Source organism: Schistocerca americana, chromosome X, assembly GCF_021461395.2.
Source record: "Schistocerca americana isolate TAMUIC-IGC-003095 chromosome X, iqSchAmer2.1, whole genome shotgun sequence".
Classification (NCBI taxonomy): Eukaryota; Metazoa; Arthropoda; class Insecta; order Orthoptera; family Acrididae; genus Schistocerca; species Schistocerca americana.
This window is the reverse complement of record NC_060130.1, coordinates 311,670,461-311,689,359: the sequence shown is the minus strand read 5'-3', so window position 1 is coordinate 311,689,359 and position 18,899 is coordinate 311,670,461.

The following is an 18,899-nucleotide window of genomic DNA, read 5'->3' as shown; positions in this document are numbered from 1 at the left end:
ACTATGTAACAATAGTGCAATTAACTGATGCAATGTGTCATTTCACATTTAAGCAATTGTGTTAGAAATAAATTTCTACTTGCTCTTCACATCAGATGATGAGCAATCATTACACAACACTGTTTCTCTGACATGTTCTTTACAGACAAACTTGTGACACTCACCACACTGTTCATTCACTTTCCTGTCCTTTGACCTTGGGCAGGAATCACACCATTTTCGTTTCAGACTTGAAACTTTGTCTCTAACTGAGGTCTAAGATGTCATGACATGTAACAAATGCAGTTTCATATATTACATTCCTTTAAACCTGCTTGTGCACATCAGGTGATACTATGTCAAATGTTATCTGTCCACTTCAAGGTATAAGAGTAGGTAAACTAGTTTCCTGAATACCATTATCATCTTTTTCACAATCACTCACATCCACTACCTCTCTGACCTATATATCTCTCTCTGTTATACCTACATCAGCATCACTCTCTTCCTCATTTCCAAAAGATGATTCATTATCATTATCACTCTTCTGTAAATCTGCAGAAGCCTACTTGAGACTGTAGTCCCTTTCAAAATATTTATCATCGTGTATGATGAATAAAATATAGTACCACATATTACTACAACAAAATGCGGTTCCTTACTGTGAATTTGCCAGAATACGTAAATATTTTCAATGAACTGTTTACAACAATGGACAAATAAATGTTGGTTTAGAAGGTGCACTGTTGCTAAGTTTTTATTTTTGTAGTAAAGATGAAATATAACATTGAAAAACACATATTGGATAGCTCGGGTATTTTCTGAACGCATTTCAAAAATTTCGAATTATTGTATTACCATGATATAACCATAAATATTTTACTGAGTTGTAATAAAAGCCCATAAAAAGCACATATGGTGGATGAAAAGTCTACATCAACAATAAGATTGTTTCTTTCTAGTTGAATGAGCCTTGGGGGTCTACAAAGACACCAGACACCATATGAGGGTTAAGTAACATTTACATTTGCAGAAGCTTCAACTTAATGTGAAATTGAAATGACTGTAAAATAAAATTTAGCCCTTTTTGAAAGTATGCAGAACTCTATAAATCTTCACCAATTTATCAGCTCATTTCTCACCTAAATTATTTATTAGTTTTGATCAAACAAGTCCTTAGGTAATAAAGAAATAAGGCTTTTCACAAAAGTAATAAATCCTTTTTGTAAGTTTTCTTTGTTCTTGACTGTTTTCAGCCCCATAATCTTCTACCATTTGTTTTAATGAAACTGTGTTACAACTGCATCATAAAACACAGTGGCAGGAAAATAATCAGAATCAGCAATCCTAAAAGACATAACATTTCCAATCCATTCTGGATGCAGCCAGATTGCTACACTTTCTTCGTGTTGAACAGTTTCCATTCTCTCTCTCAATCTTAGTTCTAACGTACTAGCAAGATAGTGAAAAGGTTATACTGCTTGCATCTTTCCTTCTTTATTACATTCTTATAGAGTTCCGTAGCATGATTTTCTGAAATATCCATCGATAGTTTGACAACTTGCATAATCTTTGTGCTGCCTTTTTTCCACTAATAAAATAGTTGTAAGAATGGCTTAGTTTTTGTATAAATTAATAAATAATTTTATGGATCTATTTAAATGTCATTACGATCAAACGTCCAAAAATCCAATAAAACCTAATTTAAGGTCATCAGTCCCTAAGCTTACACAGTATTTAACATAAATTATCCTAAAGACAAACACACACACCCATGCCTGAGGGAGGACTCGAACCTCTGCTGGGACAAAACCCAATTTAATCCACTTGATTGGTTTTTAAAAAAAATTCAGGTCAACCTTGAATTTCAGTGACTCTGGATGTCTTTTTCAAATTTTTTCCAGTGGCTTGTCTGAAAGGAGATGCGTCTCCTCTTCTGAAATGCATGGTCTAATGTTCTTCAAAATAACTGTTGCAGTTTCAACCATTCAGTTGCATCCCTCTTGTTGGTCTTTGCTTCTGACCTCATATCACTTGTCAAATAAGATGAATTATCCTGTGTTTTGAAAGCATATCATGGTTTTCTTTTGCTGATTTATTTGTCTAACTAGTAACAAATATTCATACTACTTTTAGAACAGCCGATTTTGTTTCGTCTCGATCTTTGCGAAATATCCATAATAATTCCTCAAAAGTCTTAGGGTATGAACTGTTCTTCGTCTTCATTTGCTTGCAAATGTTCACAAACGAAATGCACCCTGACAGGTATCTATTTCATCATCTTTTGCGCGTCCATTGCTACTGTGAACTGCAACATCAGATTAGAAAAACTTCTTCGCAGAGTTACTATGGTATGTACCTTCAACAATGACATGGTCTTTAATACAGCTTACTCGAAATTGTACTTGAGTTCCCCAGACTATATTCCATTTTATCACCATTTCCATTATTGATTTTGAAAATGTTTTTGTTACATCAGAAGCTACATTAAAAAAAAAAAAGTCGGTTTCTTCATCTCAGTTTTCAAGTAATCCTGTGTCGCATCTTCTCCACAAAATAAACTGTGTGTTTTCAGGTCAAATTCTTGAACTGACGATCGATAAATGTGAGATTCATTTTGCACTACATGTTTTCCACGAAAATGCTTCTTCTAATAAAATTTATTGCACTTTTCATGAACAACAGCGGTACAGTTCACCAAAACAAAATGTTTACCAAACTTTCTCGTTGTAACCATCTCAATAAACTTTTGTATGCCTTGTTTGTTCACCGTGTCATATCTACCCAGTCCATAACATTTTCATTACAAATAATACATTTAGATGTGGCGCTTACTTTCATTGATGAAGTTTACTACACAATGGTCATTTGATGACTGTCATGTCCTCTACGGCCAAATTCAGCAATGATAAATAAAAGAACTGGCAGGAAGCATATGATTTCAACAGTGGGGCAACAAAATGCAGAGAATGATTGTACTGATAAAAAATGAAACAAGAGTGGATATTGGAAAAAAACCATTAAATGGAAAGTAAAAACTGATGGTCATTAACTGTGTAATTTCCAAAACACTCATATATTATGATATTTACTAACCAAATAGGTATTCCGATACACTGACTTAATGAAAATAAGTTTTGTTGCTCGACCACTTTTCTTCTACAAATTCTTCAACATACTGGCAAACTGTGGTATTCCATGTTTTATGGCGAAGAATTAAGTGTTCGTCGAAAGGTGAAAAACTGATGATGTTTTCTGATATAGGGTGGCTGGAGTAATGTTTCTTGAAAGCACATTATTGATATGTGTATATTCAAGTATGGTGTTTATTTGTAGTTATGAGGATGGAATGAAATTAATCCTGCTCCAACACAATTATTCACTTGACTGCTTGGTTGGTAGGGTCTTCAGAGGGAACACAAATGTTATCATGATTTCAGACTTTTACCAACAGGTGCCAATCAGTAAAAGGGGGCGAAACTGCTAGGAAAACTTTCACAAGCTATAACAGAAATCAGTTGATTTATCTGTTGGCAAAAGTTGGTAAACATCGTGCAGCAGCCGACCATTGCCAACCTTAGTGATCAAATCTTCTTACATGTTTAGTTTAATTTCATATCCATTACTATTAATAAGTACCACAATTGAACATAAACGATCCTATTTGGCAATTTCATGAAACCTTATAATTTTTGTCTCTCATTTCTATCACAGTACTGAGATGGGTTGCGTAGTGCCTAATGCCCTAATATCTGGGTGACCTGAGTTGCACCCCAGAACCATCCATCCACATTTAGATTTTCTGTAGTTTGCTAGTTAACGCTAGGTGAATGCTGGGATGGTTCCTTGTAAAGTTCTTACTTCTGTCTTCGCCTCAAGTAATAAGAAATGCGACTAAAGCTCTGTCCCTAATGATCTTAGCTAGCGAAGATACCTAACATACTAAACTTACCTGTGTGTGTGTATATATATATATATATATATATATATATATACACTCACGGGTGTCTCTTCTACGCTGCTTCAGGCGCAGTTTCTCTGGTGTTTCAGCATATATTTGTAATTTAGTTCCTGCAATGAGTAGCTGGAATCAGCCTAGACGAAGAATGCTCAAAAGCCTCTCATGCAACGCCTGAATAAACAGTACTCCAGCAGCGATTGAGGAGGGCTGTTGCATGGGGGCAGTGGTCAGTGTGGGGATGGGCTGTGTATCGCTGCTGGAGTACTGGTTATTCTTCGTGTTTGACTGTTCCTATTAATACATGGCAATAAAAAGTTCATCGCACTGGATTAATTTGAGACTGCTCTGTCAAATGGGCATGAAGCATTCCGATTTAAAAATTATTTTGCTTGTAATGGGGATCAAAACAACACTTTTTGTCGATGTGGGACGTCGCATGAAAGACATATCAAACAGTACTTGTCTGTGCTGACTCTATCTACACTCCACAAAAACGGAACTTCAAATATCTGACGAAACGCCAGATAGTAAGTCTCTTGGCAGAGACACTCTGTACACTGATAAGCCAAAGCATTATGACCACTACCCACTGCTACGTTGGACGCCACCAGGTGGCGTTGTGGGCATATTTTTTTTGAAAAATATGCAAGCGGAGCAGACACGGATGGGGGATTAGACTAGCGAAGATATGGGCCTCAAATGGGGAAATCCACTGAGATAAGTGACTTGACAAAGGAAAGTTTATTATTACGCAGAGCCTGTGAACGAGTATCTCTAAAACGGCGAAGTTAGTCAAATGTTCATGTGCTACTGTTGTGAGCATATACAGAAATAGGTAGAAAGACAGTTAACGTACCAATAGGTGCTAAATGATTGAACATACATGACTCTTCACAGAATACCAGCTTTGGAGGCTTGTTTGTTCTGTAAAGGAGGATAGCCGGTGATCTGTGGCATCTCTGCTGGAGCACAATGCCAATGCACGCACAATTATATCGAAGCACACTGCGCATCGTATATTGTTGAACATGGAGCTGCGCAGCAGACTACGCTTACGTGTTCACATGTTTACCCAACAACATCGTCGGTTGTGATTGCAGTGAGCACGGGACCATTGGGATTGGACCGTAGATCAATGGAAATGTGTCGGCTCTTCGGATGAATCATCTTTTTGTTACACTAGGTCACTGGTCGTCTCCACAAACGCGTCACCAAAATGAACAGAGATTCGAAACACGCAGCATAGTACAGACGCAGAGTGGTGGGAGCAGTATTATGCTGTGGGAGGCATTCTCCTGAGCTTGCATGGGATCCGTGGTAGTAATCAAAGACACACTGACAGCTGTGAACCGACTCCATTCCTTCATGCTTAATGTGTTCAATGACGACGGTGTCATTTTTCAGCGGTATAATTATCCATGTCTCGAAGCCAGAGTTGTGCTACAGTGGTTTGAGGCTCGTTATAGTGAACTCTCGTTGATGTCTCGGTGACCAAATTCACCTGACGTAAATCCTGTGGAACCTGACTGGGTCGCTATTGGGCACCTTCACCGCATACGTAAATCAGCAGACCGTTATTGAATTACATAACCTGTGCGTAGATATCTAATGCAATATATTCTCAAAAACCTACCAACAACCTGTCGGGTCCCTGATACGCAGAATTAGTGATGTATTTCGTAGTAAGGATGGACAAACAAGCTAGCAAATAGGTGGTCATAATGATTTGGGTCATCAGGGCATATTGCCTTTGCCATTATATTACAAGTCCACTTTATTTGTGATGTTTGTTAATCAAAACCCCCTTGAAATCAAATCCTAGGTACGCCTATGAGAAACATCATATACTTTCACCACAGACATTAACCATTATGTTCATAACTTCAGTGGTAAAACCCTTAAAGACCAGCAATGTTGAATTTAGAAAGCTAATGTTATGTTCCTGTTAAAATACCACGTTGTCATTGTTCAGAGTACATACTATTAGCATAAAAGACACACATCATGTTGTCATAGTTACTTGATACTCACCATACATAATGACATCATACTCCACGTAATTTTCTTGTCATAATAGCTGTGTACTTACCATGAAGCATAAAATAATTTATTTTTGTATTGACTTAAGAAAAGTAATATGTAGCATTATTTATACAACTTTCACTGCCTGGGTTTTATTTTAAAGAAAATGTAGGAATGTAGTTCTAAATATGTATGAGAGAAAGTAATAAGTAAGCTATAGTTTATTTTATTGACAACTGTGCAGTTGAAACTTCCTGGCAGATTAAAACTGTGTTCTGAACAGACACTCAAACTCAGGATCTTTGCCTTTCACGGGCAAGTGCTCTACAGACTGATGAGGTACTGGCTGAATAGAAGCTCTGAGGAGGGGTCGTGAGTCGTACTTGGGTAGCTTGGTCACTAGAGCGTTTGTCCAAGAAAGGCAAAGGTCTCAATTTCGACGTTCTGGTAACTGTAGAGCTGTTACAGAATTGTCAGAAATCAATTTTCTGTGTGCTAAAGGGACCTGTAGATCCCCCACAGGAAGTTCTGTTGTGGTGGTTGGTGTAGGCATTGTGAATAGTCCTCGTTTTAGCTTTTGTAATAAGTTAATTACAACCTAGGAAGTTTTCACACAGACACACAATTTCAGGCAGTCTTGATATGATAAACTCTATAGCACCCGTGTCTGCCTTTCCACAAACAAAATTGCTCCTTGTATGGTTCAATAAACTATGCAACTGTTGTAAACAAGAACTTTTAAACATTTTCTGACTCTCTGAAACACACACGTAGCCAAATAACTAACACTCAAATCGAAATATTGTCATGGTGCTTCGAAATTCTGTCATGAGATAGCAGTCGAAACACATAACTCTATTATTGGGGGAAGAAAAGTGGTGTCACAAAGTTAAAACGATTTTATGGCACGTCACTCCAATGGTACAAGGGTGTTTACACATACAATATCGGTGACACCACTCGTGAGGTGGCTAGGTAGTCACTTTTGTTGTATGTGGAAACCCAGCTCAATACTTTGCCTAGACGAAATCCAATTACAGTTTTGTAATCTTCTGGTCAGACAGAATTCTTTTATGTAGATGATGATTAATTTTTCGTTTTTTTATGTTTTTTGTGTCTTTTTAGCGTTTTAACCTGGTTCAGTAAAAACATTATAAACACAATTTGCATCGATAACCCAGTCAATGAAGACCGAAAAAGGTCGGGTAGGGGAGATATCGTGCAGCCACAAGTGTTAGGAGTGTCATGAACAACATACTAAAAATTCTGTAGGGTGTGAGCGTGGAGGGTATGGGGCATTTAAAAGTCACGTTTTTTATGTTTTTCTCGAATAACTAGAAAAGTGCGGCTCCTATCGAAAAAAAATTTTCAGTACAAGATTGAAATAAAGTAAATTTTCTACAAAGAAGTTTTATTAAATTTTTCTCTATGATTAACAATTTCCATGTTAATTGGGATAGAAAGATCGCAGATTGGTAAACGCACTGTTTTAACCATATAAAATAAGTGTTTATGCTTAACTGAAGTCGGTTAACAACAAATGTGTGTACCATGTGTATGTGCAGTAGAGCGGTATTAAGGGATAAATTGTGTTCTGGGGGCGTAACAGGGTGAATGGGGGGATGTATGATCCAGAAACATGGGGGAAGGTAGGTCGCTGCATTGTGTTCATGCACTTCACTCCTTTATAGTGAAAGGTACTCGTTGTTTTAATCTGATTAGTTGTAGTAGATACCTTTGGCAAAATCTGGGGCTTATCATTGATAAAGACTTGCGACTTAGCTACAGCTGACTGTTCCTGTACTACAAGAACATATTAACTACTTCTCTCACTAGATATGGCACCTTCCCCAATTTTCATTGCCAATCAGTGATACGTGCAGTGGTCATACCGGGTACTATCCTAAATGAATTATCTAAACTCCCATAGGAGAGAGAAATAGCAATCCAGCCCTGCACACGGCAATGTTAAATCAGTACTGCCTTATGGAGATATCTACTTGATCACCGAATATTACTGGTAACTTTCTGGTTTATACTACTGACTATGATGATATTGGGACTTAGAAAATGGCAATTTAAAATGGAGCATTGTGAAATATGACATTCATTGACATTCTCCATAGTGACTGAGATTGTGTTGGACTACAGAGTTATGGAGAATTACAACACATTGTTGGTTTGTACGAATTTATATCAGAGTGAAAGCTGAAGGGAAGACAGATCAGCGTGTGGCAGACTATGTGACATAAGCAAATAGATACTACATCTCAGTGGAATGTTAGCCATTGTGAATGTACGGGTTGTATGAGAATGTGAAAGTGTTGTGGGTGACAAAGTAAAATACACTCTCTGCAAAATTCAAAGCTCTAACCTGAAAATTCCTGGAAGATTAATACTATGTGCCGCACCAAGACTCGAACTCAGGATTTTTGCCATTGGCGGAAAAGTGTTCTAACATATGAGCTACCCAAGCACAAGGCATGACCCTTCCTCGCAGCCTTAATTCCGCCAGTACCTCGACTGCTACCTCCCAAACTTCACAGAATCTCTCCTGCGAAACTTGCAGAACTAGCACTTCCTGAAGAAAGCATATTGCGGAGACATGGCTTTGCCACAGCCTGGTCGATGTATCCAGAGTGAAATTATCATTCTGCACCGGAATGGGCGCTGATATGAAATTTCCTGGCAGATTAAAACAGTTTTAATGTGCAATGAAGTTTTCGAGAAGTTATGCTGCTATCGGTTTTCTTTTATCTGCAATACTTTACTTATAAAGAATAATTTATACGGATTTCCATTGTTTTCGGATTTATAAGTGTAAATATTAACAAACAATTTAAATTATACATTAAATAATTTCCTATATATCCAAAGTACACAGTACTGCCACTACTTGTAATGTTTCTCTATTTATTTAAGTAAGAAAAACTGTTATTAATTGCATGAAGTCTACATTTCGGCCTCTCACTTAAACACGTGAATAATTTCGGTAAATCCACTATTACAGTCCATTACAGCTCCACGAGCTGTATCCATAGACACGTTGTCTGTTGCAATCGCTTAATGTAATGTGTTGCCAAGATATTCACTTTTACAGTTCAGAAATTATTTATGACATTTAACTTACAATAAATTATAAATGTATACGAATATCGAAGGTGCGTCTTCACATGCATAATCTTCCACTTTTTCCACCTCAAATGAGCTTACTGGCTCTTCAGCGACACATATGGTTCGATATTTATTAATTTTGGGGTAAGCTTTAATTTTCTACTGAACGCAAAAGCGGCCATGAGAAATGAGCAGCCATTGTGTTGCCCAATGGACGGGTTTCCCCGGTCACGCTGTCATCTTAACGGCTGATGGGAATCCAGAGACAGCCCCACATGTGGAGAATAGGGTGATACTAACCTCGACATGCCCCTGTCAAGCTGATTTCAGCTGTCAACACGAATATGACCCAATCTTAGTTTCCGGTTGTGCGTCCACGGTCGCATATTTGTGACTGGATAAAATGTCTCTTCCCTTTGCAATAGTCTGTTGTGTTACAATACCCTCACTTGCTATACCATATACATAGTAAATGGTGTCGCAAGTATCATCAAACACAGCAATGGATTATTAGATATAATTAACCCCAGAAACTCTCACACGAAAACCAAAAGAACTTAACTAAAGGAATCTGTAAACGACCTTATGCGGCAGCACTTTCTGCCTTAATCTAAACATGATTATTGTAAACAGACAGGAATAACATTAAACTCTATGTCAAACAATAAATGAACAAATTTAATGTCTGGCTAAGTTCTACAATCAATTTAACATCGCACTTTTACTTATTTCTTTCATTGCAAACAGTTTACACATACACTGCACAAAACTTCATTGTCTTCATATGTGTATCATCACAACTGTGATTTGGCACAGTTTTCTGAGCTCTCCTGCCAGCCAATTGACATGACACTAGCGAGAAACAAAAATCATGCTATCAATCTCCTACCAGCAAAAGTGTCATAGTAAAAGCCCACCCCCTTTGCCATCCAGGCTTAACACATTGAAACAAAATTTTAGAGCGACAAACTAACACAGACAAACAAATGCACACGTCTGCAAGGGATGCTTGCTAGGTACACATTTTCCATTTCGGTAGCAACAAATTGTTTTATTCAAGGGCAGAAAAACACAAATCACTGTAACTGTGCAACACTAAGGCAATGATCCTCTAACCAACGTGAAATGAAAATGTGACGAGGATGGCACTGAGAATATCTACACGTATGATTGGTTTCATGGCAGGTGTCAGTTACAGTCTTGGCGACTCCTTTAGCAAACATTAAGTTAACTTCTGTTCATTACCATTTTACCTATATTTTATGCAAATGAATAAAAGCAAAAAGTGATAAATATCTCAATACACAACATAGTACAGAATCTCATTCTAAACTCTCTGACCGAAGTAACCCAGAAACATACAAATAGAAAACTTCACACACACACACATACACACACACACACACACACACACACACACATATATATATATATATATATATATATATATATATATATATATATATATATATATATAGACACACAACAAACAGTAGTGCTCCCTCCGAGTTGACATGACAGTCAGTATATATATATAAATGGGTGTCTCTTCTATGCTGCATCAGTCGCAGTTTCTCTGGTGTTTCAGCATATATTTGTAATTTAGTTCCTGCAATGAGTAGCTTTGCTCAAAAGCCTCTCATGCGACGCCTGATTAAACAGTAAAGGCCTTTACAAATGTCTGCATGTGTCTGTGTATGTGCAGATGGATATGTGTGTGTGTGCGAGTGTATACCTGTCCTTTTTTTCCCCTAAGGTAAGTCTTTCCGCTCCCGGGATTGGAATGACTACTTACCCTCTCCCTTAAAACCCACATCCTTTCGTCTTTCCTTCTCCATCCCTCTTTCCTGAAGAAGCAATGGTTCGTTGCGAAAGCTTGAATTTTTTGTGTATGTATGTGTCTGTTTGTGTTTCTTTCGACCTGCCAGCGCTTTCGTATGGTGAGTCACATCATCTTTGTATATATATATATATATATATATATATATATATATATATATATATATATATGCAACAAACAGTAGTGCTCCCTCCAAGTTGACATGGCAATCATCCATTCCACGTGTATGTCAATCTTCTCATCAGCCCATTTCCCAACATATAACTTAAAGCTCTCACAAAATACAGCAACAATATGCAAAGTCCAAAAGTGACTACTCTGTACTTGTGTGCAGTACCTTCAAAAATAGGATGGTGGTATAGTTTCTGCTTTCCATGGTTAATGGGAGCTGCCAAAACCCAGCAGACAGATCCACAGTTGTTAATAATTTTACGTTGTTGGAACCTAGGTTTATCGATATTTTATTGTATTTATCCTACTAGCACATCGAACCAAACACGCTGACTTGTCCTTATTCTTGACAACTACTACTGAGTTGCAACATTCATGTCTGCATTATTCAACAATTCCCCATTCCAACATATGCTGTAGCTCTATTCTAACTGCCTCTCTGCCTGTTAATGTTGTTGGACATGGCCTGATCATAATGGATTAATGTTGTTTCAACCTGAGTGAGTATCCAGAGTCTGTCACCTACAAAGGTGTTCTGAGAATATATCTCTGTTTCTAATTAATAATTGGCATAATTCTGTCTTCTAAATTTCAGAAATACCCTTAGTATTATTTTCTTTATCTCCTCCTAAACCTCCATTACATCCATTAAACACTGTGCCAAATGCAAGCCATACCCACTAAATTTTCAATGAGTGGACTTTTAAACTTTACCATTTTTCTCCCCTCAGCAGTGTTAAGTTCCAACACGTGATCCTTAAAGTTTACATATCCTCATATTTAATCAAAAAATCAATCTTGAACACCAGATTTATACTTAAATTTGGGACAATCAAAAATGTATGACTAAATAAGTCTCCACCAATAATTACATTTAGTATCACCAGCTTACTCATTGGCTTATTATATTTCCCTGTGGTATTTTTAATTATCACCCCGTGACTGGAAAGTCAACGGTTTTCTGTTTTTTAATGTGTTCATAAAAACTCTCTGCCACTCCACATGTAGAACTTCCAGTGTCCATCAATACAGTTTCACAAAGCCCTTCCACTTCAGTAGTTATTATTGGCTGTACTTTTTCAAAAAACTCATGCTTCAATTCAGTTCCAGCTGACAGGTGCTCCTCTGTCTCATGTCTGTCTTTAGTCATAGTACAAATGTGATCTTCACTAGAAAGTTGTATATCATCATCCCCTGCAAATATTACTTCAAAAGCTTCTGTAAATTTTAAACTTCCTACACTCAACCTCCTAGCTTCCAGATATCCCTGTATTTCTGTCCTCCCATCTCTCTGATGTTAACTGCTGGTGAAACTTCGCAAATTACTCCAGTCATCAGCATCATAATCAAACTCCTCCTTCCCCAACCATTCAGTATTTAAATCACTGTCATCTACACACATCAAACAAGTTTTGCATCACTCCGGTTCTCAGAACTCCTGAAGACAGACACAGACCCTTTGACTATTCAGTGATGTCACTAAACCCACCGAAAGATGTAAACAACCATGCATGAGCAGCGCCTATTAGACGGAGGGGTCTGCCATCCGACCAGTTCGAATTATTCCACGAAGAAGGAGGTACACGGCTCGTGTTGTCTGTAGTTCAACCATGCCTAGACAGTCAATGCCGCAGTTCGATCGCGTCCAAATTGTTACTTCGTGTCAGGAAGGGCTCTCAACAAGAAAAGTGCCCAGGCGTTTCGGAGTGAACCAAGCGATGTTGTTTGGACATGGAGGAGATACAGAGAGACAGGAACTGTCAATGACATGACTCACTCAGGCTGCCTGAGGGCTATTACTGCAGTGGATGACAGCTACCTACGGATTATGGCTCGGAAGAACCCTGACAGCAACGTCACCATGTTGAATAATGCTTTTCGTGCAGCCACAGGACATCGTGTTACCACTCAAACTGTGTGCAATAGGCTACATGATGTGCCACTTCACTCCCGACGTCCATGGCGAGGCCCATCTTTGCCACCACGACACCACACAGTGCGGTACAGAACGGCCCAACAACATGCTGAATGAACTGCTCAGGATTGGCATCACGTTCTCTTCACCGATGAGTATCGCATATGGCTTCAACCAGACAATCTTCAGAGACAAGTTTGGAGGCAGCATGGTCAGGCTGAATGACTTAGGCACACTGTCTGGCGAATTCATCAGGGTGGAGGTTCCCTGATGTTTTGGGGTAGCATTATGTGGGACAGACGTACGCCGCTGGTGGTAATGGAAGGCGCCGTAATGGCTGTATGATAGGTGATTGCCATCATTCGACTTACAGTGCAACCATATTGGCGAGGCATACGTCATCATGGACGAAAATTTCCGCCCCCATCGTGCACGTCTTGTGAATGACTTCCTTCAGGATAACAACATCGCTCGACTAGAGTGGCCAGCATGTTCTCCAGACATGAACCCTACCGAATATGCCTGGGATAGTTTGAAGAGGACTGTTTATGTATTATCTGACCCACCAGCCACTCTGAGGGATCTACGACGAAATGCCGTTGGGGAGTGGGATACTCTATACCAACAGTGCCTTGATGAACTTGTGTATAACCGCCACGACGAATACAGGCATGCATCAATGCAAGAGGACGTGCTACTGGGTATTAGAGGTACCAGTGGGTACAGCAATATGGACAACCATCTCTGAAGGTCTTACTGTATGGTCGTACAACATGCAATGTGTAGTTTTCATGGGCAATAAAAAGGGCGGAAATGATGTTTATGTTGATCTCTGTTACAATTTTCTGTATAGGTTCCGGAATTCTCGGAACCGAGGTGATGCAAAGCTTTTTTTGATGTGTGTATAGCCATTTGTTGTTCAGCATTAGGAATAAGGAATTCAACTAAAATTCTCAAACTTTCGATGGCTATCTCCATCATCTTCGTCAGGAGCAAAACTACTGACTGCAGGAGCTGGCACGATTTTCCGCTTGTATAGCCATGATTACAGTCTCTGCACAAATCAGAGAGGGCTGAACTAATACGTGCACCATGGTGATAAAAAAAAGAAGGGAGATGACACTAAAGATTTACACAGAACGTTGTTTTGAAGCCAATGTGGGCGCCATTTTAAGTAGCTCAAAACCCTAGCAGACTACTATATACGAGTGTTTCTTGTTCATTATTTCTGTCATGTGCGCGCAATGACTGTTGAAATACTGAAATTAACAGAGCTTACATGAATAATATATTGTCAGCAAAGCAATTTCCAATGTTTGTCTGTTCTTGAATGCGTGTTTGTTCTAGTATACTACACAGAGTGAGGTCGTGGAGAGTTTCACTGCGGTGAACTATGGGGTTATGAATGTGGTAAACCTAATGTTTTTGACCAAACAAGGTGGCGCAGTGGTTATCACGCTGGACTCGCATTTGGGAGGACGACAGTTCAAGCTCACGTATGGCCCTCCTTATATAGGTTTTCCGTGAGTTCCCTAAATCGCTTCAGGCAAATGCCAGGATGGTTCCTTTGGAAGGGAACTGCCGACTTCCTTCTCCATCCTTCCCTAATCTGATGGGACTGATGACCTCGCTGTTAGGTCCCCTCCCATTTTTGAAACTGCCGCTCCCACCTCCCTACAAGCGTTAAGCATCCACCATTGCTTCCTTTCGACAACCAAACCCCCCTCCCTCCCCCCTCACACCCTACTAATTGTGAGTCCCTGGTCTCTGTTAAAATTGTTGCTGTTCTTTCTAGTCTCAGCCGCCTGTTTTAAAACGGAATCCCAGTATGATGAGACATGAGCAAGGACTCTTGTGTTATGAAACTGTGTTTTGTGCCCATTTTCCAGGTAATGCTCAGCTATGGCCAATTTGTCAAGCTCCCTTTGTTTAATATGTCTTTTGTGCTCGGTAAAACGCTCTGCAACTGTGCGAATTGTCTGCCCTATGCTGCGCAGGATTAGCCTAGCGGTCTTAGGTGCTGCAGTCATGGACTGTGCGGCTGATCCTGGCGGATGTTCGTGTCCTCCCTCGGGCATGGGTGTGTGTGTTTGTCCTTAGGATAATTTAGGTTAAGTAGTGTGTAAACTTAGGGACTGGTAACCCTAGCAGTTAAGTCCCATAAGATTTCACACCAAGTTTTTTGTCTGGCCTATGTAGATACTGCCGCACTTGCAAGGGACACCATACACTGCTATGTCGTCTGTAACAGTGCGCAGCGTATCTCGTATCCTGGGGGTGGGCGGAATACTGGTCTCAGTCATGTCTCTGCAGTACACATGGTAACTTACTGCTAGTTGCCCCACTGTAACACAGGAAAGCCCGCAGTTTGGCTTCTTCTGCCAATTCACAGGCCTCCCTTCTTCAGTGGCATATGAAAGCGTCTGCAAAGTCTCTTTTGCTATAATTATTCTCTCTGAACACGTGTTCAAGTGCTAAGGTTTAGACTGCAGCTGGTCGCCGCCAGAAATAACTTTTGCTCTGTGTATTAACGTGTTCAGGACCGCTTTTTTGTGTGTAGGGTGGTGAAGACTATCGGCATTCAAACTTCGACCACTGTGCGTCTGTTTCCAGTATATTGAATGACCAAGCCAGCCTCCTGCCTTCCGCTCAAACTAAAACATCCCAGAACGGAAGCTTTCCATCCTTCTCCATCTCAGTGGTAAATTTAATGGTGAGGTGGACACCTTTCATGTGATCCACGAACTGCTACAGTGTATTTTCACCATGACGTCATACCAGGAATGTGTCATCGACATAGCTTAGGAAGCGAGACGGACGCAACACTGCAGAATTCAGAGCATGCTCCTCAAAGTGCTCCATTGAGAAGTTAGCGACTGCAGGAGACAGTGGTGAGCCCATCGCTTTGTCATCTGTCATTTCATAATATTCATCGCGGTGCAAGAAGTACGTTGTCGTTAGAACATGACAGAAGAACTTGACGATTCCAGGTGGAAACTCTTGGGCCAAAAGATCCGGCGTATCTTGTACTCGAACCGTCGTAAAAGGTAATACAACGTCCAGGCTAACCATGACGTCGTTTCGGCCTATATTCATTTCTTGAGTGCTTCAACAAATGTCTGCGAGTTTACAACACGGTGTTCCCAATAGCCCATTTTTGGCAAGGTGTTTCGCCAGTCTGTAGGTGGGCGAGCTGATCAGTTCTGGCAGCCACGTTCTTTTCAATCTCCCCAAATTTTATCGATAAATCCTCGACTTGAGTGGTTAATACCTCAATTTTTCCACTCAATTTATCATTTGAACTCCCCACAGAACTATCCATATTGTCCATACCCGTTCTCACATATCTCATCCCGCTCATCGATGACTTAAGCATATTCATCATGGTTGAACCCTCTACTTTTTCTTGTCTCCGTGGGCTTCGAGGCTCGCTTCCGCTAGTGTGGATTCACAAACACTAAGTGGTTTTTTGATTTTCACAATTTCTTGATCCGTCGCTCTAGCTGTCACAAAAGCTGAAATGACAAAGGAAACTGCGCCTGCTGCAACACTTAACTTACAACTGTCACTTTGCCACTGCTCCTGACGAATGCTGCACTGCTATGCTGCTGTTACGGTGGGGTGTGGAGCGGCTTTCTGGTGACAGAGTGGTGGCCGAGACATCTGGGTGTAGCAGGTGATCTCTGCACTTAACTGTTCTCATGGTCTACATCAACTCAGAGACCCTACATGCAACTGCACGAAAAGGTTTACCCACTGATTAAACAGAACAAACACTTCAATGGGCCCCGTAAATGTCATTGGGCTAACGTTTCAGCTATGGGGGGGGGGGGCAACCTACATTCGTCGCAATGTACTCAATGTTTCACAAAAGTATGCAGGTAGGACTGGCTATGCCAAATTCACATATGCACTCATGTATTTCTTTAAGTTTCACAAATTTGAGTTTATTTCCAATAAGAACATAGAAAAATCGAAAGTCACAATTTGTAATCAATTAATTTCGGAGCCTGGCCGAGTTTCTTTAGATCTTCGAGGCAGCTGAACAAACTACAATAAATTGCGTGTGTTATCTTTAGAAAACTGTTAAAGTTCCACAGTATCTCAAACTATAAAGTCCACAATTGCTACACACTGAAAACTTCTAAATACCATTAGTGTCACACACAACCTAAAAAATTACTGTTTAATCTATTTCCTAAAGGCTGTAGTCGCCGCAGTGCCTGTTCCTTTCGACATGCATGCATGTCCAAAGGAAATTTGCATCGTAATAAGAATAACACAGGCACTGCAGTATCGTATGAAAATAACAAGTCCATCAGCTGCTGAAAAATTTCTACATTCCGAAAGGAGGAAGTCTGAATAATTCACACACGCGAACTAGCGGCTATCTGGCCACTCATCAGATAAAACTTTCTCGAAAGACAGATTAACATAGCCTGCCTGCCTCCAACGGCGTCCGAACATAGACTCCCCTCTAAAATGCCCCTTTTCACACAGGAAACCTCGGTCAAGCACCATTGAAGTCAGTTAAACTACTGAACATGAAAATTACTGAAATTCTGAATATTAACCTTTTTATACATATATGATACGTCAAATCACAGGGAAAATTTTCGATAAATATTATGTTGTTATCAGTTTTCTTGCATCTGCCGTAGTTTATTTATAAATAACAATTTCTATGGATTTCTATATATTTTGTAGGAAAAGCTGTTTTCAATTGCGTGAAATCCACTTTTCGGCCTCTCATTTAAATATGTGAACAATATCAGTAAATCTACTATCGCAGTCCAATACAGTTCTACTAGCTGTAACCATAGACACTCATTTATTGCAGTCGCATAATGTGTTACCAAGATATTCACTTTCACAGTTCAGGAATTATTTATAACATTTAACTTACAATAATTTATAAACTGGTTCGGATATCGAATACGTGTTTCCACATTCGTAATTGTCCATCATTTACGCTTCAAATGAGGCTACTGTCTCTTCAGTGAGACACATGATTCACTATTTATTAATTTTGAGGTAAGCTTTAACTTTGCACTGAATGCAAAAGCGCCATGAGGAACGAGCAGCCATTGTGCTGCCCAACGGATGGGTTTTCCTTGTCACACGGTCACCTTAGCGGCCGGTGGATGTCCAGAGACAACACCATCTGTAGAGCGTAGGATGATACTGGCCCTCGACATGCTCCTGTAAAGCTGGTTTCAGCTGTCAACACGAATATGAAACGATCTTAGTCGCTGGTTGTGCGTCCGCGGTCGTGTGTTTGTGACTATGTGTCTCCCATTTACAATAGGCTGTTGTGTTACACCATGTAAGCATCAGGTATGCTCAGTTAATTGAATTACGGTTCCTGACAGAGAACACTGATGCCTGAGCAGAAAATGCTACAGAACATGTAAGATACAATCATGGAATAGCTAGTAAGAGCACTGCTAATTAAAGCTTTGGTAGATATCAGTAGGATGGACGTTTCTGAGACCTCGTTTTTCTGAAAGAGCAAACGGAACGCTTACGTGAGCTGAAAGAATGAATCTAAAATTATCCATTATCTATGTCATCTTTGAGAGAGCAAAGTTGATTTACTGAGGAATATATTAATTACACTGAGGTCTAAATCTCTACCCTAGCAGTTACATATTCCTTACTATTTCAGTGAGGAAGACTGAAGCAGCTCTGCTTGGCAGTAACCTCGGTTGTCTTCCCTCAAAAAGACCTGATTTATATAGCACTCAATATCGATATCATACTCTGAGCATGGAAATTACTCCCCATAAATTCCCACTGTTATATCACTGGACTCTGCATCAAAGTTATTCTTCATATTCTGTATTACGCCCCCAATACAATGTGACTGAATCTTATGCTACAACATAGCTGTCTGC